The sequence below is a fragment of the Silene latifolia genome, chromosome 11, assembly GCF_048544455.1.
Source record: "Silene latifolia isolate original U9 population chromosome 11, ASM4854445v1, whole genome shotgun sequence".
NCBI classification, from domain to species: domain Eukaryota; kingdom Viridiplantae; phylum Streptophyta; class Magnoliopsida; order Caryophyllales; family Caryophyllaceae; genus Silene; species Silene latifolia.
In genome coordinates this window covers 169,175,016-169,183,059 of record NC_133536.1, presented here as the reverse complement: position 1 = coordinate 169,183,059, position 8,044 = coordinate 169,175,016, and the positions used below count along the sequence as shown (strand labels likewise).

Here is an 8,044-nt window from a genome sequence, read left to right as displayed (position 1 = left end):
ACAACAAGACAACCATGAGGTAGGATGCCTTCTTGCATGGCAAGGTGGGTCTTGCTAAAATGGCGACACATCCAAACATTATGCACACAAAATCACATAATGGATGCATCTACAAAAAGGAATAGCCACTTCCTCATCAAGTGGCGGAGGCACTAAAGAGGAACAAATTTAAGAGCATGTAATCCTTCACAAAACTATTTCAACAAATTACTAAGGCTAAGAGGATGGCACTAAATCACCTCCAAATGGTGTTAAACTAGACTACTTTCGTCCTCAATTTCCAAATGCTTTCGTCAAGAGCGATCGGATGGTGGTGGAATGATGATCCCTATGATGCTAGTAGCATATGACATGACAAGTCTCGAATTCTCTACAAATGTAAAGGTCATGGATCGTCCCAAGCTCGACCAAGTGGCTTGACAAAAAGGCTTTTTGGGAATGAAATGCTCAAATCTTTATTCACAACGGGTGGATATGACTAGTATTCAAAATTGTCCTCATTTCACTTTCACATTTCAAATTTAAGATGGAGTTTGTCCCTTCCGGGCTAGTGTCCTTTGCTTTCGCCAATCGCTTATTAGGCAACCGGTTAACCTCTAGACAATAGCTTTTCGGGGTGATAGTCACTCTGTCTCTAGGCGGCCGAATTCACAACCGTATGGGGGCCCAATTCAATGGATCCCGCACCAAAGCACATCGAAGTGGTACGCCTCCATCAAAACAACTTAAATTTCTCAACTTTCAACAATTCATAACATTTGAGGTTCCTTGGCATTAAATTACTTCCACATGACAAAATTTCTTTGAAATGAGCACTTCAAGCTTATTGATAGAAAATATTTTTGGGTTGCCTTACCACAAGGTCAATCAAGGTCACCTAGACAAGTTAACCAAGTCCACATCGCATCACGGGGTTGGATAGGTGACTCACATGCAAACCCTTGACTAGGCTTTGGGTCATGGGTCAAAAGACACTAGTATGACACTATCTAGGGTGTTTTACAACCATTCTAGTAGGCAAAGTCTTAAGTTGAAAAAGTATTTGTAATGGCTTATTTGCTCTTGTCAAAGTTCTCAATTAGGCACTTTTCAAAATGTTTTATCTAAATGCAACTACATGCCATGATGCAACTAATATATACATCCTAATGCAAGTGATTCTATCAACTAATATGACATATAAACTAAATGCAAGTCCTAAGTTCACATTGTTATACCGCATCAATCAAAATAAAGCCACATAGTCATTAACATAAAGAGGAAAAAGGAGATTGGAAAGATCATACCATGCGGTCTTCATTATCCTCATGTCTCGGATGTGGCGTAGTCAATCAATGTGAACAAGGATAGAACAAACACAATATATACAAGATAATATATACAAAACTACAAAGGGAAATAAACATGTTTTTGGGTTTTCAATTTTCAAATTTTTATGATTTTCGAAATTTTTCAATTTTTTTGGATTTTTGAATAAGAGTTAAATGTTAGAATTCCCATCCCCACACTAAGATGGGCATTGTCCTCAATTGCCAAAATGATGGAAATTATGCAAAGATGATGCATGATTTCTACACTAAATGCAATCTACACTAAGCTACACTACATGACGCATGGTTTTTGTTATGACAGAGAGGATAATTTAGATTACCTCCCGTTGTGTATGCATTAACTTCCCCAAACCGAGTGAGACACTATTGCTAATGTCCAAGGATGGGTGTAGTTCATGCACACACTATGCAATGCATGAAACTAATTTGTCATTTTGGATTTTGAAAATGGGAACAATAAAATGAGAACACCTCAATGGTACCGAGGTGTGAGTCCTCTATGGTTCTAGGACTACTCCAACAATGATCAAAATTATAATTAAAACAAAGAGAGAAATAGACAAACCATGAGAGGGTAGGAGTCTCCAAGGCTTGCTAATCTTCCATCATGCTATCACCATCACTTTCCTCATTAGAAGTGGTCACATTGCCACTTCCCTTGTCATTTGCTTCTTCACTTTCTTCCTCATCTTGCTCATCATCATCTTCACCATCCTTTTCTCCTTCTTCACTTGCTTCTTCATCAATGTTATCATCAACTTCTTTATTAGCAACAACCTCATTGTCACCCGAAACGACCCTAGATGCACCCGGAAATAGGACTTCTCTATCCGCCCAACTAGGCAAAGGACAAGATGGATCAAGTAGTCCTTGCCTAGCTAAGTGTAGGAGGGGTGGATATTGAGCCAAGTAAGCATTTTTCCGGTCCTCAAAGGCTTGCTTGTGCATTGCTTACATGAGAAGAGTCACATAATCATTTCTAGCTTCAACTCCTTCCGGCTTGAACTCTTGATACTCAAAGGGGTAAGGTGGTATGACAATGGAAGAGGAGGGATTTTCAAGATCACCCTTTTGTTGTTGGATAATATACTCGGCCTCTTTAGAAAGGGGAAGTAGATAATTGGTCCGGTGGACGCTTAGACGACAAATCTTTGAAGGCAAGGTGAACGATCTAGCTTCACTAGTGAGCCATCCATACTTAGTGTCAAGGGGGTTATGGGCAACCCACTTGTACTTGTGTATCATAGTATGCAAATCAACAAGATGGCCGCCCTCTTTTGCGTTGTACTTGTTATCCTTATTGAAGTTAGGATCAAAGTACTTAGCTAGGATAGTGACTAGGCCGCCATTGACAATAACGGTAGTGCCCTTCTTCCCACAATCAATGTTGAGCCATCTATCTACCAAGAGCCTCAAAGAATTTTAAGGCTTGGTGTGTACTCTTCCAATGTTCAAAACCGATTCAAGGAGAATAAAATCAAGTTTGGTGAAATGGTTGGTATCTTTCCTTGCAATTATGGTGTTTCCCATGACCTTGTGCCATACTCTTATGCCCGGATGGTGGACCAAAAGAGCACGACTCGCATGAAAGTCCTCAAATTTCCTCCCGGAAATTGCCTCCCAAAGAGGTTCGGGGTCATAATTTCCATAATTCTTAAAATAACGCGGTTCATCACTAAGACCCAAAATTTCACTCAATTCCCTAAAGGAAATGCGTCTACTAACATTAGCTAGACGAAACTCGAGATTCTCCCTATTCTCAACTTTGGTGACTTTCAAAGAACTCAAAAATTCCAAGGTAAGGGAGGGGTATGTCAATTCCTTTGTTTCAAACAATCTCTTCAACCCCATGGCTTTGAAAAAGGCTCTAGTTTGCTCAAGAACACCCAAATTTTCTAAGGTATCTTCACATATAAATTTGGTGGATTGTAATGACTTTCTAGTAAACTTGACAAAGGTATTTCTATGGGTTTCGGAAATAAAAGTTACCTCCGGATAATGCAAAAGTTGATCGATTTCCGGAGTAGAAGGTGTTGTTGCTCCCATATAAGGTTGTTGTTGTTGTTGCACTTCCAAGTTTGGTGTTGCTACCACCATAGCCAATGCTTTCTTTGTTTGAAGAGCGTTTTGCCTTTGTGAGAGTGCCTTAGCCTTTGGTGCCTTTGTTGCTCCCTTAGTCCTTGCCATTGATGAACTAACCAAGAAAAGAATGAAAAATCTTCAATTTGTAGTATACCCAAATCGATTTAAAGGTGAAAGGCTTTGCCTTTATGAAATCAAAAATCGACTCAAAGGTTGAAGATTTTGTGCTTGGTTTTGATTTTTATTGAAGAAGGAGTGATTGATTTGTTGTTAGAAGGATGATTTGATTTGATTTTGGTGAATGTTGTTGAGGGATTTTGTTTTTGTGATGGAGAGGATGAGGGTTTTGATGTTGTGGGTAGTGTTTATGAATGAATGAATGAATGAAGGAAGGTGGGAGGGATTTTATAAAGACCGAAATTTTCGAACTGCAGGGGCAATCCGTGCGGATTCTGCCCCAATCCGTGCGGATTCTGCTCTTTCTGGGTTGTATAAAACTCGCCTAAAGACGGGCGGATTCAGAAGAAGACGCTCGGATTTTCTTGATACGGGACGGGCGGATTTGTCTGAAGACGGACGGATTTGATCCAGAAATTTTTCTTGTTTTCCTCGACAGAGAAGACGGGCGTCTTGATCCAGACGGACGGATTTGCAGAGATCGGCGGATTATATTCCAAGACGCCGGATTCTCTTACAAAGTAAAAAATCTTCCAAAATCTCAGCTTATAAAGTCGTGCGTTTCGACCCGAAGACGCTCGGACATCAAGACGGGCGGATTCTCAGGAATCTGTTCGGATTCGACCCCTTGTACCCGGATTCAGTTCCATCCGTGCACAATGCATTTCCCTTACCATTCTTCTATTCTTTCTTCAATCTTGTGTTCTTCATTGTGGGGGCACTACTAAGGCATGGATAGCCTAGGCAATTGTCATCCCCACACTAAGGTAAAGCACTACACATCAATTGAAATTGTTAGTCCCTCCCTCACTTCTCTCAAACATGACAATTATCTTGATCAAAGTAAATAAAAATCCAAAGATGACAAAAAATGCAATACAAGAATTGAAATGTAAGTTAGGGAGTTAGAAATATTTACAAGTGGTGGTTTAGGAAGGACTCCACCAAACTCTCATTCTTGATGAGATGTCAAGGGGGCATGTCCAAGGTGTTGTTGATGTTGCTCAACGCCTTGAAAAAGTAATCGAAAGCTTGTTCATTATCATGGTAGAGGTCTTCAATAGACCTTGGCCCTTGTTGTCGGTCTTGATCAATGGCATTACCAATGTAGGGATTAAAAATCCCTTCAAATTCGTTGTCCCAAAGACCACAAACTTCATTAAGTTGATCATTGATAATCTCTTGCTTAGATGGAGACAACTCTCCCAATTTCTTCTCTTGGCCAATGAGGCCATTCTCTTCTTCCTTGATGGATTTTGATGAGCTTTGCAAGCTTTCCTTGTCACAATTCACTTGCTCTTTGAATGGAGCATCTTCAATTTTCTTCTTCCACTGGAGTTCCGATTTCTTCCTTTCATCCTTTCGGCTATAATGATCAATCATGAAACATGGTTCATGCAAACGAGGAGCTCTCATAGTCTTGTCAAGATTAAAAGTTATGCTTTCATCTCCCACTTCTAGAGTGAGCTCACCATGTTTCACATCAATCACCGCACCCGCGGTGTGTAGGAAAGGTCTTCCTAGAATGATTGGGATGTTGGAATCTTCCTCCATATCAACAATGACAAAGTCCACCGGGATGAAAAACTTCCCAATTCGCACGGGGACATCTTCCCATATCCCTAATGGTGTCTTCGTCGATCTATCGGCCATTTGGAGTGTGATGTTGGTGCATTTAAGCTCTCCCATCCCCAACCTTTTACTCACCGAGTACGGCATGACACTCACACTAGCCCCTAGATCACATAAGGCTTTGTTGATCGTCGTGTCGTCAATGGTACACGGTATTGAGAAGCTTCCCGGATCCTTTAACTTTGGAGGTGAACTCCCTTGAAGTATTGCACTACTCACCTTAGTGAAGGCGATAGTCTCAAGCTTCCGGATCGACTTCTTCTTTGTGAGGATATCTTTCATGTATTTCGCATAGGCCGGCACGTGATTGATTAATTCCGTGAAAGGAATTGAGACTTCCAAATTCTTCACAATTTCCATGAACTTTCCAAGTTGATCATCAAATTTGGGCTTGGCTTGACGACTTGGAAAAGGAAGTCTAATCACATTGGGCTCCTTCTCCTTGACCTTGTCTTCATTTTTCTTTGAACTTTCTTCTTTTGATGATTCTCCATCTTTGGGGCTTTGCACAATTTCTTCCTTTTCACTAGCTTCCACAACTTCATCCTCAACTTGCTTCTTCGGTGCTTCATACCTTGGACCACTTCTCAAGTGAATGGCACTAACCGTTTCATGTCTAGGGGGATTACTCTGAGGTGGTAATTGCCCCTTTTGTCTTTGTGAGCTTGAAGATGCTAGTTGAGTCAATTGTGTTTCCAACATCTTGGTGTGAGCTAGGATGTTGTTGATGGTGGTTTCCTTTGCTTGGCTATCTTTTTTCATTTGAGTGAAAAATTCTTGTTGATTCTTTTGCATTTGGAGGACCGCTTTTTGGACATCAAAACCTTGGTCATTTTGGTGATTGTATGGATTTTGATTTTGGTAACCTTGGTTTTGATTGTAAAAGGGTCTTTGATTTTGGTTTCTCATGGGTGGTGGAGTGTATGTTGTTTGAGGGTTTTGAACATTTTGGCTTTTGTATGAGAGATTTGGATGGAATTTGGTGTTTTCATTGTAAAAGTTGGAATAAGGGATACCACTCTTGTATGCTTGGAAAGCATTCACTTGTTCATTTGTTACCCTACATTCACCTTGGTCATGTCCCAAAGTTCCACAATTCTCACATATCCCACTTGGGATTGATGAGGATGCCGTCATGGCATTAACATGATGCTTTGATGATTTTGAGTTTTCTTCAAGTCTAGCCATAGCTTGTTCAAACTTCAAATTGATTATGTCAATGTGAGCACTAAGTTGAGCACCCAATTGAGTAACGGAGTCCACTTCATGCTTTCCTCCTCTAGTAGCCTTGCGAGGTCTACTATATTGTGAGTTATGGACCGCCATTTCCTCAATCTTGTTCCATGTTTGATTGTCATCAACTTCGGTGAACATTCCATTTGATCCCATATTGAGAATGTTCCTAGAATCTTCATATAAACCATTCCAAAATTGTTGTACCAAAAACCATTCGCTAAGTCCATGGTGAGGACATGAGCGACAAATTCCCTTGAACCGCTCCCAAGCTTCATACAAAGATTCTTCATCCCTTTGCTTAAAACCCGTAATTTGAGCTCTTAGCATGTTAGTCTTTTCCGGTGGGTAGAATTTTTTGTAGAAAGCTAGAGCCAACTTCTTCCAAGAATCTATTTCGAGGGTTGCCTTATCAAGGCCCTTCAACCATTGCTTCGCGGTGCCGATTAGAGAAAAAGGAAATAAGACCCATCTAATTTGGTCTTGAGTCACGCCCGTTTGAGAGATTGCATCACAATAGTCGCAAAAGGTTTCCATATGAGAATGAGGGTCTTCACTAGGCATCCCCCCAAATTGGCTCCTCTCAACTAATCGGATGAAGGCGGACTTGGCAATAAAATTTCCGGTTAGATGTTGCGGTGTAGGAGTACCATTTGGTAGATTCTCCTCGGTGGGTACGGAGTGTGACGAGAATTTAGGCATTGTAGGTGGATTTTGTGGGGTATTGTGTAATGGGTTCTCCTCTCCTTCTATTGCGAAAGGATTGACGAACTCACTAGTGGGTTGAACAACTTCACTAATACCTCTTAAATTCCTCCTAACAAGTCTTCTATTGTTCGTCAAGGTTCTTTCGATTTCACGGTCAAAAGGTAACAAATCACCTTGTAACCTTCTAGACATACAAAATATCAAACAACTCGAAAACAATTAGAACAAACCTTGAGGAGTTTTACTTCCCCAAGGCGAATAAAGACACAACTAATAACAATAAAAAGAAATCTAAATAAAATAAACACCGTCCCCGGCAACGACGCCATTTTTGGTCTGTCCGTTTCGTGTTCACAATTAAAGATGTGGTCGTTGGGTCACGTTCGAATCAAGACACAATTTATAACTTCACAAACAACTCTACAATTAGTAAAGAGGCAAGTAAAGGTCGGATCCCAAGGGACGGGTATTGAAATGAGATTTCTATTGCAACTAGTGGTGTCTAAGGGGTGTCACAAATTGGGTTGATGTAGAAGGTCACTAAACTAAAATAGCAATGAAAATAAACAAGCAAGATGAATTAAAGGGGTGTAAACAATTGATTAAAAGCACTAGGGTGTCATGGGATCATAGGGGAATCATGGGAATTGATCATACAAACATGTTCTCAAATTATAAGTAAGCAATTATTGTTGTGATGGATTGAGTTGGGTTATATCTTACAATCCTAGGAAAGTTTGGGCCCCGGAGCCGAATCGATTAGATTGTACAACACCTACAAGTCGACTTAATCTTCCCTACTCAACAACATGCATGGTCTAATGAGACTCGAGTTGGGCTATGTCTTACAAGTCTCATTGAAAAGATAGAAGATGATAGTA

The 8,044-nt window shown here is 40.4% G+C and overlaps 1 non-coding gene across 1 annotated transcript; it reads left to right on the top strand.

Moving 5' to 3' along the window:
* Positions 1–6,678: 6,678 nt before the first annotated feature.
* LOC141616340 (small nucleolar RNA R71) lies at positions 6,679–6,785 on the top strand. The gene has a single exon (XR_012530695.1). It is a non-coding gene; the product is annotated as a small nucleolar RNA R71 (small nucleolar RNA).
* The last annotated feature ends 1,259 nt before the right edge of the window (positions 6,786–8,044 follow it).